Source organism: Typopeltis vanoorti, chromosome 3, assembly GCF_054136105.1.
Source record: "Typopeltis vanoorti isolate ZY-2024b chromosome 3, IOZ_Tvanoo_1.0, whole genome shotgun sequence".
NCBI classification, from domain to species: Eukaryota; Metazoa; Arthropoda; class Arachnida; order Uropygi; family Thelyphonidae; genus Typopeltis; species Typopeltis vanoorti.
The window spans coordinates 169,747,390-169,764,283 of NC_143551.1; the positions used below are offsets into that span (position 1 = coordinate 169,747,390).

The 16,894-nt window shown below is 34.7% G+C and overlaps 1 protein-coding gene across 4 annotated transcripts in view; it reads right to left on the reverse strand.

The window, feature by feature from the left end:
* Nucleotides 1-16,894, reverse strand: part of ICA69 (islet cell autoantigen 1-like protein) — a 196,201-nt gene that overhangs the window by 149,754 nt on the left and 29,553 nt on the right. The window lies entirely within an intron of this gene.

Below are 16,894 nucleotides of genomic sequence, written 5' to 3' on the forward strand. Positions count from 1 at the left end.
TCTGACACCCACAGCAAAAAAAGAAAAGAAATTTGACAATTTTACATACACTATCAAACATCCTGAAATTTCTCTCACTATTTGGATTAACCAAACCTAACCAATCAATACATTCAATATTGCCCTATAGAAGATCTAATGCAATCCTTTTATCAAAGTTTCCACTTCACAATTTGAAACTCTTCCTTCTTGGCCAAATTAATGATTGAAATACCTTCTGCTTCCACTAAGCCCATCAAAAAATCACATCTCTTTATACTTATGGATAAATTCAAAAACAGCCACACAAATTACCTTGGGTTTGATATACAAGAACCTAATCCTAAAAGAAAGAATTCTTCTCAATCCTAAGGATACAATGGGGCTCTGAAGGATATTGTTATAGACTTAACAGCTTCATATTTCAAGAAAAAAATCTATAAATAAATTTTTGCCTACTAATGATGTGCCTTTGATGTCACTATTTACTGCTACCAAATCATTGAATTTAAAAATTTTCCACTTTCTGACTCTTATGATCCCATTTGTATCAAAAAATCAGTACTTTACCATAAATTCCTGAATGCCTACATATACACATCTGATCACATGAACCTTCAACAAGAAATTATGCTCTTAACTAATAATTTCTTTTACTATACCGCCACTGACAACACACCTAATACAAGACGACTTTATAAGCCTCGAACTACTGATAACCCACTTCCAAACATTCAACCACATCAAAATCACTGCTTTCCATTTGTTAGATAACTCCCAACAGCATTCCAAATGCTTTTCAAGGAACAGATTTCAAAATAGGCTTTCCATCCAAATACAACCAAATACAAACTTAAAAATTTCATACAATCCAGACATATCATATATTATTATCATCATCATTTACAGAATGAGATGACAGGATGATTGTGAAGCAATATGCAGAGGGAGAAAATAATAATAATAATAAAATGACCTCAGAATCAAAAGAAATGACCAAATTGCTGATCTGTGTTATAGATGGCAAAATTGTGTCCAAAACAGAGGAGTTGAAATCATGTAGTTTCAGAAACTTCCTGCTTTACTTTCCCAATGAGTCCCTGGTAATGAAAAATTATTCCACAAAGTTGATAAGTTTGTCCTCATATCTTTATTCACCATATTGGGACACTTGATACTTCTAACAGAAATATAAAGAATTATACAGGACACACCAACAATGACCACCATCATCTTGACACACATTTCCTATCTATAAGAGAATGCAAATACATGTGTATTAAACAAAGATTGGAAATACAAGACCGTACAGATACAATCACTCACTGTATAGTGTATGCATGTATGAGCTATATTCAAAAAAATTTGCAAATGGCAAATATGGATGCACCAATTTTTTTAGTACAGGTTGAACTCCTCTGTCATCTATTTTTATCAGCAGTTATGACAATAATTGCTTTCATTTCTGTATTGATCTCAGTCTAAAGGTATTTTTAAAATTTCTCCATGACCAACTCCTCCACCTAAAATTCTTTAACAATGGCCTAAATATGATATCCATCCAGCTGCAAAAGGCAAAAGCAACAAGAAAGTATACCCTTTCATTCATTTAACATTTAAACAAAAAGTTTATGTACCATCATTTTGTATTATAGTATCCTTTATAGTATATATAATATAACAGTGCTATTATTATAGTATACATAAAATATTATATATATTCAGTAATATATATTATTATAAGAAAATAATTTGGTCTGCTAAATTCCAAATTGCCAGCCCATCCTTGTTCATTCAGTATCCAAATAGACACCTATTAACAGCATGTACCACAAAAAAAGCAAAGGTTGAACATCAGGTCAGAAGCCCTAGTCAATTCTCTGCATTACTTTAAATGCTACATGGAAATCTTCTCCCCAGTTATCCAGCTTTGGCCCAAAAGCACTAACTAAAGAAATGCGATCAAGATTACACATCAATACTTGAATAGAGAAGCTATCAAAAAAACCTGAAATGTGGAAAGGCAGCTGGAATAATCATATTCAACTAGAAATCCTCAAATATGAAAATTTTACAAATATAGAAGTTCTGCAGTGGCTATACTGCAGAATTCAGATGGCATGGTTATCATCATTATCATCAAATTCCTGACATATACCTTTGGGGGAGGGGGTTTACAGGATCTTATGATAGTACTACATGAAAAGTTACATTTACCAGAATTTCTCCAGATTAGCCAGTTATCTGTCAACATTCCAATATTATTAGATCTTATATTTCTGTCTTCTAAGGTACTTTTACCACTTGCATTTGGGTTTTCCTCTGGGTTTTTTACTGCCATCCTGGCAAAGAACACTTGTTTAGCTAATCTTTTCTCTCCCATTCTCTTTAAGTGACCATACCACCTGAGATTAGCTCTGCTAACACATTCCTGGATGCTAACAATGTCAAGTTCTTTCCTAATATCCTCATTTTTAATATGATATTGCCACTGATGTAATTGTTTCAGTCTCCTAATCTTCCCCAGCCGCCTTTCATCATTTATTTCAAACCCAACTCTTAGACCCATAAATTGAAATTGGTTTGAACATCCTGCATATAGCTAGGTTTAGTGTTTTAACTAATCTCTCTCTCTTATTCCATATAAATTTATTCAGTTGACTTACTACCACACCACTTTGCTAATTCTGCTGCTTATTTCCAAATTTAATTTGCCATCTTCACTAAAACGTGTGCCTAAATAGATGAAATGTTTTACTTGTTCTGGGTTCTCCATTCAGGATGCAGTTGATATTTTCAATGTTTCTGCCTATTTTCACTGTCTTTGTCTTTTTAATGCTGATTTTCATACAAAATTTGCTACAGCAGTTATTCAATTTGGTCAGAGAATCCTGCAGACCTGGATTTATTTAGGAGTATAACATCACCTGCATAAAGTAAAGGGCTGAAACCAACATCTCCAATCTTGATATCAGGTTTACCAGCCATGACATCTATAGAGACGTCCAGCTAAATCTGGATACGATTCTGTAATGTCCACTGAATAACATGGGTAAGAAGTGCAATTTGATCTCCTATTTCATCCACCTCGGCTGGTAGGGAGGGTAATACTGCTTCCCTTTATAATGTGATCCATATAAATCATGAATAAGAGTAGAGATAATGTACACCTTTGTTGCAGACCTGACTTAACATCAAACCATGTCCTTACCTCCTTCAATTCTAACTGCTGATTTACAACTCAAACAAAGACTATTACTCCATATAACTTGAGCATTTTGAACAGTTTTCCTCTTGGCACCTTGTCATATGCCTTTTCCAGATCAACTTCCAGATCTACAAAACTTAAATATAGATCCTTGTTATATTCCCATGATTTCTTAACTATTTGTTTTAAAATGAAAAGCTGATCCTGACAACCTTTGTTTGGCCTGAACCCAGCTTGTTCTTCTCCAACACAATTTTTCTTAGTCGTTTCTCGAGAATACTTACATAAATCTTACCAGGAACACTAAGTAGAAAAATTCCTCTGTAATTCTCATATTCAACTATATTCAGCTATAAGCGCAATTGGAAGAACGGCAGTACATTGCGCCCTTTGATTGGAAAAGGCCAAGTTCGATTCTCGTCGTGATGGGAGGAATCCTTATATGGACTTTTTCAATGAAACATGAGTTAGCCAGTCTCATACGGAGGTAGCAATGTTTTTTCTCCCGGAAACTTGGGTTTTTCATCCCGCATATGGACAAATCAGTCCTTCAGAACACACACAATTTACAGACAAAAAATACATGCAATTTACAGACAAAATATATGAAGCATAAAAAAAAAAGGAGGAAAAATTTGGACATAACTTTTTTGAATGTTGTTTTCTGTCTCCTTACCCCAGAGATGTGCCTTCATCTGCTGTTAAAGGAAGGGGGGGGGGGGGTAAAGTAATGTGGGGGAATTATTTGAAAAAACCTGGGTTTTTTATATATATAACATTATTATTATTATTAAAGGGTGAGTAGAGAGCATTTGGAAGGGAGGGTGAGTGAAGGATCTGAAGATAGAAGTTTTTTTTAGGGGAAGAGGAGGGATTTAAGGGAAAAAGTCAGGGGTGGAAGTAACGGCGTGTGAGCCGTTTCGACAGGCGTCATTTTTGGAACTCGTGGAGGAAGTGGATGCTATGTCATGTCAGTTAGGTATTTCTGTCTTTGGTGTACTTGTGTTGTCTCCTATAGGTCGGAGTTGTGACCTAATTTTTATGTTATGGAGCTTCCAACTCTCGGAGATTATGTAGGGTCGGTGGACATTTATTGAGGTTTCGTCACATTTTATGGCTATCATTTCCAATATTCTAAGCATTGTTGTCTTGTATGTCTAATATTAGGGCCTTATAGATTTGCAGGGTATGTTTTTGTTCAAGGGATTGGAATGCTATTTCAATTTTTCCTGCACTTTGTATCCTGTTTTTTCTTTTTGTTGTTGCATTTTTTATTGTTTAAATGTTCTGGAATAGGGTTACAGTCACGGAAGTGTTCTTGTAGTCTTATTATTATTATTATTATTATTAAACAAGACCTCATGGAGTCAAAGACTCATCTAGGAGGTCCTTTTATCTCACACACATCTCATCATACCGGGTCTTAAACACATTCAAACTCCTTGCAGACACCACACTCTCAGGCAAGGCATTCCAATCATTCACAACTCTGCACGAAAAAAACCTGCCTCTCACTCCCCTACTCACATCCTCTTTATACAGTTTCCAGGCATGACCTCTGGTTCTCCCCTGATCTCCCACTATTCTCTGTAGAACTTCTCCACCATTGATCCTATAACAACCCCTTACCAACTTGTAGGTCTCTATCATATCTCCCCTCTTCCTTCTCTCCACTAGACTCTGCAAATTACATCTTTTCAATCTTTCCTCATACTCGACATTCCAGAGGTCAGAAACTACCTCAGTCAGTCGCCTTTGGACCCTTTCCAACATCTCTTCATCCTTCTGAAAACCAGGTGACCAAATCTGGGCACAATAGTCCATGTGTGGCCTAATCAAAGCCTTATACAATGGAACAAGAATCTCCCTACTTCTACACGTCAGTGTCCTCCTCATCATTCCCAGAAGTCTTTGTGTTGTCTTCACAATTTTGGCGATGTGTCCCCTAAATTTTAGATCTTTATCCACTATCACTCCCAGATCTCTTATTTCCTCTACTTCCAACAAATCAGGTCTTGCCCCTAAAGACCTGATAGTAGAACCTGTGTAGGTGACATCAGTCTTTTTGGCAGGGAAATTTGTAAACAACATTGTGGTGTTCTAATATTTCTTTGTGTGTGCGAGAGATTTTGTAGGTTTTAGAATGTTGCCAATTTTTGGTTCATGGTGAACACGAGCTTATAATTAGTGTGTTTGAAAATGTATTTGTAGGCTTTGTATGTGTTTGTTTGGATGTATGGCAGTTTGATAATTTATTGTGTTCGGGTTTTGGTTGCATTTTGGTTGTCTGGTTGTTTTGCCTGGTTTTTGCTGTTTGGTTAGCATAATTTATTAGTTGCGTTGGGTAATTCTGATTTTGAAAAATTTGTGTTAACTTCTTTATTTCTGTGTTGAGATAATTACGGTTAGTTGAAAACTTGTAGCATTTATGAATTGTGCTAAGATGACTGATTTTTTATTATTAAAACACTTAAGGAATTGAACAACGTAGTTAAGGATATAAATTAACTGTGTTTGTAGTGCCTACGTGCACGTGCTTTTTTGTAAGTTCCTTTAGAAGATGGCAATGTCACATTGCCGAAATATCGGAAAATATTTATTAAAGTATGATTTAATTTATATCCTTAACTACGTTGTTCAATTCCTTAAGTGTTTTAATAATGCATAACCAACGTATAAGCCTGTCTACGAGACTGATTTTTTAATCAAATAAGGATGGTGTGAGTTAAAATGGAGGAGGTAGTTTCCGATGTGTGTGTGGGTTTCTGGAATATTTTCGTGGCTATTTTGTTGTTTGTTCTGACTAATGTCAGGTTTAGGAAATTCATGGATTTGTCCTGTTCAGTTTCTATGGTCTTTAGTCTGTTGGTGTAATCATTAAGGGATGGCTGTAAGATGATGATGTGTGTGGGTTCTCCAATGCATAGAATATCATCCACGTATCGGCCATAAAAAGTGATGTGGGGGGGGGGGTAGTAGGAGTGATTCTATGTGTGCTAGGAACAATTCAGCTAAATGTCAGCTGATGTTTTGTCACATAGGGTGTCTGAAAATTTGAATGTACATATTGTTGTTAAAGTTGAAGTTTGCTGAGATTACTAGTTTGATTAGGTTTATGATATCACTGAGTGTTAATTTTGTTTGTGAATGAAGTGTGTAGTCTTCTGTGAGTAGTGTGTGTACGATTTCTAGTGTTCTAGGGACGTCCACGTTGGTGTATAACAAAGTTGCATCCAGTGAAGTGAGGACGTCTTCATGGGATAAAGTTAGGTTTTTTATTTTTTAGAAAAGGTCATCTGTGTTTTTTATCATAGACGATTTTGATGTTGTAAGTAACAGTTTGAGTAGTTTGGCTACAAATTTCGATAAAGGTGATGTGGTGGTGTTTTTGTGAGAGACTATTGGCCATATTCGATAACCATCTTTGTGGATTTTGATTTGGGGTACATACAAAGGGTACGTGTGGTGCAGGGTGTTGTGTTTTTCATTGTGATTCTGTCTATCTTGTTCTGATTTTTTTTAGAGTGTATAGGGTGTTGACGATTTGTTTTATGAGGTCAGGGATGGGGTCGTTTGGGATTTTTTGGTACGTATTTTGGTCGTTTAAAATAGTTATTTTGTTGTGGTAATCTGTTTGGTTTATTATGACTACGGTATCTCCTTTGCCTGCTTTTGTCATCATATTTGGGTTCATTTTTAATAATATTAGTGCTTTGTGTTGGTTGGGAGTAATACTGGGTTTAATTATTATTTTGCTGTTTATTTTCTGGAATATTATTTCTTTGGGTCGGTTTCTAGTTTTGCTTGGATTTCGATAATAATGTCTTTGTTTGGTACGTGTTTTGGGGATACTGTGAATTTTAACCCTTTATTCAGGATGGTGATTTTGTCGGGGGTGAGGTTGTAATGTGATAGATTTATAATGGAACTGTTTTGTATGGGTTGTGAGGTAGTAATATCCGAAAGGTTGGAAGCGTGCGTTTGTTGAATTGGGGGACTGTCGGGGCATTCCATTTTTTTGTGTGTCCAGCTTCTATTAATTGTATGTAGTCATTGATGTGTGACTGGGTAGTTTCCGAAAAAAGTGCCATTCGTTTGGGGTCAGTAGAGTTTCCAGTCTGTGTTTTGTTTGGTGAATGTATAAATATGCTTGTTTTTCACTTTTTAAATCTCTCATTTAGGGCCTGTTTTATGAGTGTTCTGGATGCCCAGTAGCAAATTTTTTTGTTTCTGGGAATTGTGCTGTTGCCGCGTACTACTGCGAATTTTGGTGTGATGTTGTGCTTGAGGCAATTTTGAAGGAATTTTATGTGTATTTTTTGCACGACGTATGTTAGGATGATTTTTCGGTATGTTGCTTTCGTGAAGACTATACAGTCATTGAATGTGTGCCATGAGACCATGACATAGGCTTGAGACATTAAAATAATAGTTTATTTTAGAGGAGTAACATGGAAATTTTCCCAGAAATAATACCTATAATAATCTTCCCATGACTTTTGTCTAGCTAATTTTACACAATGCTTTGCTTTTTTACATTTTTCTCTGCATTTCGTAAGCGCAAAAGATGACTTACTTCCAGGAGCTTTCAATATGCTTTCCTTGACTGCCTCTTTAACTTCTGAGTTCACAATGGAGTTCTGATTTTTCTATTCTTGCGGATTACCTTACCAGCCAGGGAGGCAGATCAATCAACATTTTCTTTCGTTTACCACTGAATCTCTGAGGTTTGGTTCTTGTTTTCAAACTCTTTCAGTTTTTCTTGAATAATGTTTGTGTATCTGAGTCTACAGCTCACATCTGACACCTATTCAACTTTGATTCATTTTAAAACTTTCTTACACACTTCTTTTCAATATGAAATTCAGTTTTTACCCTGCTCAAAACTAAAGAGTGATCACTTCCTCTTTCAAATCCTCGGTATACTCTTGTGTCCTGAAGTGGAGAAACATCACTATTAACTATAACATAGTAAATGAGACTTTTCTTATTTCTTGCATCTTCTCTCCATGTGAATGTGTGCACATTTTTATGATGGAACATGGTGTTAGTAATAACTTGTCCATGTTCTGAGCAGAAATCTAGTAGGTACTTATTATTATTAGCTTTGCTTCTCCAAATTTTGAAGAATAATAGCATGGTCAGAGGGCAAATTCCAGATGATTGGAGTAGAGCTTTCATAGTGCCTATCTATAAAAAGGGGAAATAAAGCTGAATGTGAGAAATATCAACAGAGGAATATCATTAGTGAGTGTTCTGGTAAGATTTATACAAATATACCTTAAAAAAAAAAAAGCTAAGAATAATTGTGGAATTGAAACTTAAGAACACACTGGGTTTAAATCAAACACAGGTTGCCAGGATCAGATTTTCACTTTAAGGCAAACAGTTGAGAAATCATGTGAATATAGCAAGGGTCTGAAATTAAGATGTTTAGATCTAGAGAAGGCATATGATAAGGTATAAATGGGACGTTATATCACGTAACACATAGCGTATACTTGTGTTGTAAGTCAGTGGTTAGAATTAAAGGGAATATAGGAAAATGGTTTGATGTAAAATCGGGTGTACGCAAGGATGCACATTACGTGGGCTGTTTGAAAAGTTTGGTAAATTTCCAATAGACTGTGACACAATTCATTCATTCATACCAGTGTCAGCACGTAATCTTTTTCATGCCCCCTGGCAAAATTTTATCCATGTGTGATGCGTAGTTCTCGTTTGGCAACCATTTAAAATGACCGTGTTTGCATTTTTCATAAAAATGGAGAAAAGCAAGTTTCGTGCAGTGATAAAACACTTTTATTTGAAGAAGTGGACATCTGCACAGATCAAAGCTGAGTTAGATGCAGTTCATGGGGACTCTGCACCAGCATTAAAGACTATTTTTGGATAAATGAGCTTAAGAATAGTCATAAGTCCATTGAAGATGAAGTGCATTTCAGATGCCCAATTGAGGTCACTACAAAGGAAATGATTGACAAAATCTTTTTTATCTTTATGAAAGACCGCCGAGTGAGATTGCTGAGACTGTAGGCATCTCAACTGAATCGGTATATAATATCCTGAATGGGTATATAATATAAAATGTTTAATTGCAATTTTTTTTGAGTCAATTCATGATTGCAGACGAAACTTGAATACACCAGTCAAAACAGTGGACAATGCCCAGTGAAAGAGCACCGAAAAAAAGCAAAGACCGTTTTGTCAGCTGGGAAGGTGATGGCCACTGTTTTTTGGGATTCCTAAGGAATTATTGTTAAATTTACGATGTCGTTTGTGCCATTGTAAAAGCTTATTACTCTTATTTGTTCTATGTACTTGTTCAAAAGTTCTATACTCAATATTTTATTTTACTTAAATACTCTACTTAATATACAGTCGTAACTCCGAGCTCTAAATATGTTGCTTGATTTAGACTCTTATTTTTAATCCTCTCGTTCAACTTTAATCCCCCCCCTTGTCTCAATTCCATAATTATGATTCTTCACGTGCGCAAACTTTAGAACTAAGAAATTGCCTCTGGCTGGAGCCAATTTCTTTGTCTAAACTGCTGGTGTTTTTTCTATATTGAATTTTGAAAATTTATTTGATTATCGACTGCGCCATCAAAATTCGTAGATAGGAGTTGAATATCCTTCCAAAGAAAAACACTCAGCAAAAAAAAAACAAAATTTCTATCTATCAGTCATAGCTACTCAATACTCTAGGTCACACAAATTCAATTTTTATAAGCAGTGCATTGGTATGCAGGAATCAGGCAAATTATTTGACAAACAAAACAATTTATTCATACTAATTGAATGTACACTAAAAGTTAACACTAAACATTCAACACCTCTCAGGATCTATACCTTTCAGCAATATTAGCTTGGATTCAAATTAATCAACCTAGCTTTACAATTCTCCTTTAAACAATTGGTCTAATGCACTAATTATTCTTACAAATCATTCATACACTAAAACAGACTTGTGCATACTACATCATATTTTAACTAAGACATTAAATTATATCACGCACTCTAACCCGCCACATATATCAACTCTATCTTAACACACATAACTCAGCAGGATATTTCACAAAATTTTAACTCACGATCTAGTCCTTATTACTGTTCTTAACTCTAACAAAATTTCAATACAATAGTAACTTCTGCCACAAATTTCACCTCTAGAAAATTCCTATACAAGGCCTTACTTTTTAGTCATCTAGTCTGCAATAGTAAATCCTTTAGATCATTGGCTTCATCTTTTACCTTCCGACATAGCTCACTACTGGGCACCTTTTACGATAGCAAAGACATTTCTTCATCGGAGACCTTTAGGAAACTTGGCGACAGGAGTTCGGAACTGACCGTCGTTACTGCATAATCGAGCCTTCTATTACTTCCGGATGTCTGTTGGCAGGACGTGGATCTGCGACCTTGAATCAGCAAGACAAATTGGAATTCCTTGCATGGAGGACTGGAACCGAGAGCCGGAACAGCATCTGGGTAGAGGCGATGACAAAATCCAAAAAGTGTGCACTCAAGCACCAACGAGAAAGAGTCTTCTTAACTCCTTGCTGGAAAGGAAGCCTTCCCCTTTTATATCTCTCCATCGACCTTGGGTCCTGCTACGATTTTTCCCTTGGGTGTTTCATGGGTCCGCACCTGCCACCTTTTTTTTCGCCGTTGCGTTAAGGCAGGAAACCCCATGCATACTTGACTTTCACAATAGTAATTGCCTTAGGTCAAAAGTTAATCCGTTTGGAATATTTCTTTGTCTGGAACCTTCCATTGTTACAATTAAATTTACACTTAACTTTCTTTGTTCTTTACAGAAATTTGGCGGTCACAATATTTAAGAGTTTACTCTAACTTATTTCCATACTACATAAACATAAAAAATTTGCTAATTAACCATAAGTGTTTTGGATGGATTTTCATTTGCTAGTAAAATCGGCATATAAGGAATGGTTGTACAAAATCCTTCTATGCAAGATTTTACATTATCATGATAGACTATTTGGAAAAATGTAAGACAATAACAAGGGTCTATTATGCATCATTGTTGGACAGGGCCGATGCGAGAGTATCTGACGCCCCTAGGCAAAGAAAATTTAGGCACCCCTATGCAATGTCTCTATGCAGTAATCAGTGCATCATTTTTTTCGATACCCAAACTCGATTAGTGCGCCTATATATCTTAAAAATAAATGTTACATATTTTAAAATTTTTCTGTCTATCCATTTTTATGCCTAACTATTTTAAAAAATCACTCACCAGAATGAAATAATTTAGTTATCGATTTAAAACATTTTAGTTATTTTTTTAATGGCATACTACACTACTTCCATGTACACTATATATACTAGGGTTTCCCAAACTATGTTCCGCAGAAGGTGAAAAAGTGTTCCGTGTGAAGTTCCTAGAATTTGTCATTTTAGTTTTCTAACCATTTTTTATGAATAAATATTATATAGTGGAAGTATTCTGAGAATAATATTTGAGAATATGTCGAAAAGTTTGGACCCAGAATGCCTAATAACATTTGTGTCGTTAATTTTCACACATCAAAACCTTTCAACATTTGGGAAAGAGAATACGGCTGTTTATGATCGGTCATAAAAATTGCCTGCAAGTGGATTATAACAATCGGCGGCGTATAATATTTTTCGTACAAGCAAAGTTTTTAAGCAGCAATGCAAAGGCTGACTCTGATGAATAGAGAAGCAGTAAATTTGCAGAAGAGTAGAAGAGGCAATAGGGCCATACGGTCAGTTGTATGGAAAAAAAAGAAACAAAATGCCTGCCAAACTATGTTAGCTCAATTCTTTGTTAAGAAGTAGAATAATAAAATTTATATTCTGAATATGTTTTATAGTTTTTCAGGTTCATGATTTTACTTTAACTAGGCCCTGAGACATTGTTGAGTCGGATTGAAACTTAAATTACAGAAAATTACGTTTCATACAGACTTAACATGGTTCTTATGCTTTAGGAGTAAATAATGATTTATCAGACTAAATAAGCACTTGTATAGCAATCAAAATTTACTAAACAGAGAATAATTTAGTTTTATGTTGTCTCTTGTATTGTATTGTAAAGTTTTTATAATATATTAAGCTGTTTAATCGTTACTGCTCTGTAAGTACCTAACAATTGCTGGGAAAGAAATGTTATTCCATAATGCAAAATGGCCAACTTCTGTAACATGTACTACAGTGCACTGGTATATCCTTTAGTAAGCACAGTGCCTTCCCCCCCCCCCTCCACTACTACACTCCGTAGGTTGCGCGAGGATTCCGCGTGCGGCGCTGCATGCTGAGTGATGCTAAGGAAACGACGTAGAAGTCGATGACGTAGCAGAAAGGAGTAGCGCGGAGTTTAAAAGCGCATGTAACGCCGAAGTAAAGGTCTTTTTTCTTTGCTGCTGTTTGAGTGTTCCTGTGCCCTCGTAGGTCCGGCTGGTGTGGAGCCTCCACGTGGTGTTCCTTTTGTTCGATGAGGTTCCGAAAGAATGACTCGGAAGCCTACCAGTCGGCAGCCAGCCTAGCAGACGATAATCACAGAAGATTGCAGAGATTTCCCGATGTAAAGTGTAGAAAGAGTCCGTAAAGAATATCCTGAAAATGTGGGAAGTGAACTAGACGTCGAAGGTGAATATTTTGACGAGATTAGTGATGAGGCCAGAGTAACTTGCCAGCAATTGGTAAAGTACAATTTTTTTTTACTTTCATACAAGTGGAAATGTTTAGGAAGATTAATTGTAAGTGCTAGAAGAGACTCTAGAGACTGTTTCATTGATTAATTGTGAAAGGAAGAGAACAATGTATGTAAAATAATGCAACAGCCAGTATCTAGAAAGTAGTTCCTAAATGAAAGAGATAGAGAAAGTTATTGTATGAAATAATCTTGTGAGAGATTGTAAGGATAATTAATTAAGTCTGCTATATAATGTGAATAGAGTTAATGGATTAGAATAACATAACAAGTGTAAATGTTTAGATATCATGAATAAGATTCTCAGATGACAATTCATGGGAGAGATTGAGTAATTGTAAGCAAAAGTGCTAATTCTTTACCTACTTTTATAGCTTGTTTAATTTAGTGTCATAAAGTGTATTACATGTCTTTACTTGAATTAAATGTTTTGTTTAAAGTCTAAATACTGTCTTGCCTGAGATTTGTACCTACTGCACTTGCTCGTAAAATTTGCAAACCTTAGCAGGAGGATAGATAGTAATAGGCCATAACTGCAGATATGAGAATTATAGTTGATAAGATTGAATGCTGACTGTGTTCTAATTCCTTGCTGATACAAGCTTTGTAAAATCTAGGATTCAGGGTGGCGCAGCAGAAAAAAATAAATTTCTCTGAGTCTGAATAAGGAATTAGAACGAGTGCTGAGACAAAGGAATAGGCATCCGCCATTAGCATTTCCTTTGTCTCACAAACCAATAGCTTCACTCTTGTCAGTAATTCGACCTGAATTAAATTTGAGTTAAGTGAAATAGATAAAGTTTTAAAGCAGAAGATATTAGACAGTAATAAGGAAAGGATAAGAAGGAATTATAAAGGGAAAAGTAGTACAAGGTATATATATATATATATATATAAGGAATTAAAGAGTTAACTAACGGAAGTGAGATATAAGTATAAATAGATACTATACGAGAAACGTTAAAGGATAAAAGAGACACGACGAAACGAAAAAGATGACATAACAACATACCTTAATTCTTTTATAAAAAAAATTAAGCTTCAAAAAAGAAATTTGATGAACAAATTATACTTTTTCCCATAGGTTATTATGCGCCTGTTTTGAAGAATGCATTAGGCGCACTAATCGAGGGATTGTTGTATATATATTTTGTCATACTCACACAAGCACACGTACATCTACACATTTGAATATTTATAAAAATAATATAATATCATTATGAACATTTATATATATATATATATATATAAATGTTTTTGTATAAAATTTATTATTCAAAACCAATACATTTGTATGCATATATGATTACTCCTAATATCTGTATAGCAAGAAAATTATTACATCTTACTTAAATATAAAGAGCTAATAAGCTTCATTTCGGTGATATAAACATTATTTAAATTAAGGGGATATTAAATCCCACATTGTTTTAAAACAAATAAGAAACTCAAAGATTGGAATCAGAGAGTTTCATGCCGAATATAGTAAACTATAAAGTATCGGTGACCACTAGCATGAGCTAATGGCAAGTGACCCAAGTATGTAGTACAATACCGGAGAACTCGCAGCAAAGTCAGTAAAGTTCTGATCACTATTCTTAGGTATTTTCCATAATGTAAAAACACATTTCCTAGTAAATGTATGCTGTTATTACATTATGGTGGGAGGTCACTACCCAGACTGGTTTCAGCATTAGCTCACGCTAGTGGTCGCCGATACTTTATAGTTTACTATATTCGGCATGAAACTCTCTGATTCCAATCTTTGAGTTTCTTATTCGGTTTTAAAACAATGTGGGATTTAATATCCCCTTAATTTAAATGTTTATATCTCCGAAATGAAGCTTATTAGCTCTTTATATTTAAGTAACTTAATGGTTGCACCTGTTTGGAAACTCGTATAGCAGAGTATATAAGTTCTTTTCGCTATACACTTTGGTATTAATTTGGTCTAGCTACTCACTGATGAAGCCTCAAAAAAGGCTGAAACCGGTCTGGGTAGTGACCTCCCACCATAATGTAATAACAGCATACATTTCCTAGGAAATGTGTTTTTACATTATGGAAAATACCTAAGAATAGCGATCAGAACTTTACTGACTTTGCTGCGAGTTCTCCGGTATTGTACTACGTACTAGGGTCACTTGCATATAATGTAATAACAGCATACATTTCCTAGGAAATGTGTTTTTACATTATGAAAAATACCTAAGAATAGCGATCAGAACTTTGCAGACTTTGCTGCGAGTTCTCCGGTATTGTACTATGTAATAGGATCACTTGCATTAGCTCATGCTAGTGGTTGCCGATAATTTATGGTTTACTATATTTGGCATGAAACTCTCTGATTCCAATCTTTGAGTTTCTTATTCGGTTTTAAAAAAATGTGGGATTAAATATCCCCTTAATTTAAATAATATTACATCTTAAATACAAAAATTATGAAAAATTAATCTTTTGGGCTTTTGCTTTGGCAAAGTTTTGAATTAATTCATCTACATTGATTGTAGATGCAATTTCATGCTCTATAGATATTATTGCTAGAGCAGTGAGTCGTTCCTGAGCCATCGTAGAGCGAGTGTAAGTTTTTGTAAGTTTTAATTCCGAGAAACTCCTTTCTGAACTTGCTACCAATACTGGCAATGTCGAAAAAATTCTCAAAGCAATAAACACATTTGGAACACTATTTTCTAAACTATTTTTGCATATTTATGACAGGACATCTAATGAGGAAGTATTTTCTGGAATTTGCCTTGCTATTATTTGTAATTCACTACATAAATCTGTTCCGTCAATATCTCTAGAATTATCATGTGTTAAATAATTTTCCAATATCAAACATTTTTTAAGCAGTTCTGCTGAAGTAATTTTTTGAAATTCATATATATTTAAAAGAAAACCAAACTTTTCGTTAATTGTAGACATGTGCTTGAATTTTTAATCAACAGATGCAAATGCGGTATCGATAATTGAAAAATAAAAATCTACCTTAAATTTTTGTTTAAAATCTGTTATAAATTCATCTTCTGCTTCATACACAAATTGTGTCTTTTTTTCCTAAGTCTAATTGTTTCTTGTGCAAAATTAGGCATTACACCTAAGACCTCAGCGATTTTTTCCGCATCTGTTAACATCTTTTCAAATTCATCCTCATTTCGGATTTTCATTAAGAAATTCTTTGTATCATTAATACAATTTATGACACCATTTATATCAAGCTTGTCTTCTGAAGTTGTTTACTTGTAAAGTTTATTTCAAAAACCACATTACTAAGGATGCGATTAATTTGAACTTCCTTAAAGTTTTACGAAGACTAGTTGTGTCTAATTTCATGGTATTTCCACTTAATCCACATAAACTATCATCTTGAGATATTTCTTGCAGTGCTTCGCAAACATTGGATAAATTATATCTAGGGGCTTTAATGAGTCAATTCAACTCTCCATTGTGTATCACAGACTGGTTTGAGTGTAAAATTACTTGTGTCTTTTGAGGTATTCCCATCGACAAGTCGAACCGGAAAAAAATACATATAGACGATATACCGCATCAAAAAATGCTGTGGCATCTAAAGTATTAGCAGTGCAATGCACTACTAAATTTAATGAATGTGAACTACAGGGTACATACATTGCTCTCGGATTAATATTTGAAATAAGTCGCTGCACACCTTTTACATCACCTTTCATATTACTGGTGTTATCGTATTCTTGAGCTCGTAAATCTTGTATTGGTAATAAAAATGTCTAGAGTTCCTAGTATTTCATTTGATAAAAATTCTCCAGTGGTATTTTTTATTTCTATAAATCCCAAAAAGTGTTCTTTTATAGAAACCGTGCTATTACTAGTTTCTACGAATCGAAGTACTATGCTCATTTGTTCCATGTGACCAATGTCAGACAAACAGTCAATAATTATGGAAAAATATTTTGCGGCAACAACAGATTCTAAAATTTTCTTTTTTATTGCATTTTTATTATTTTATTAAAAGATGTTTATTAT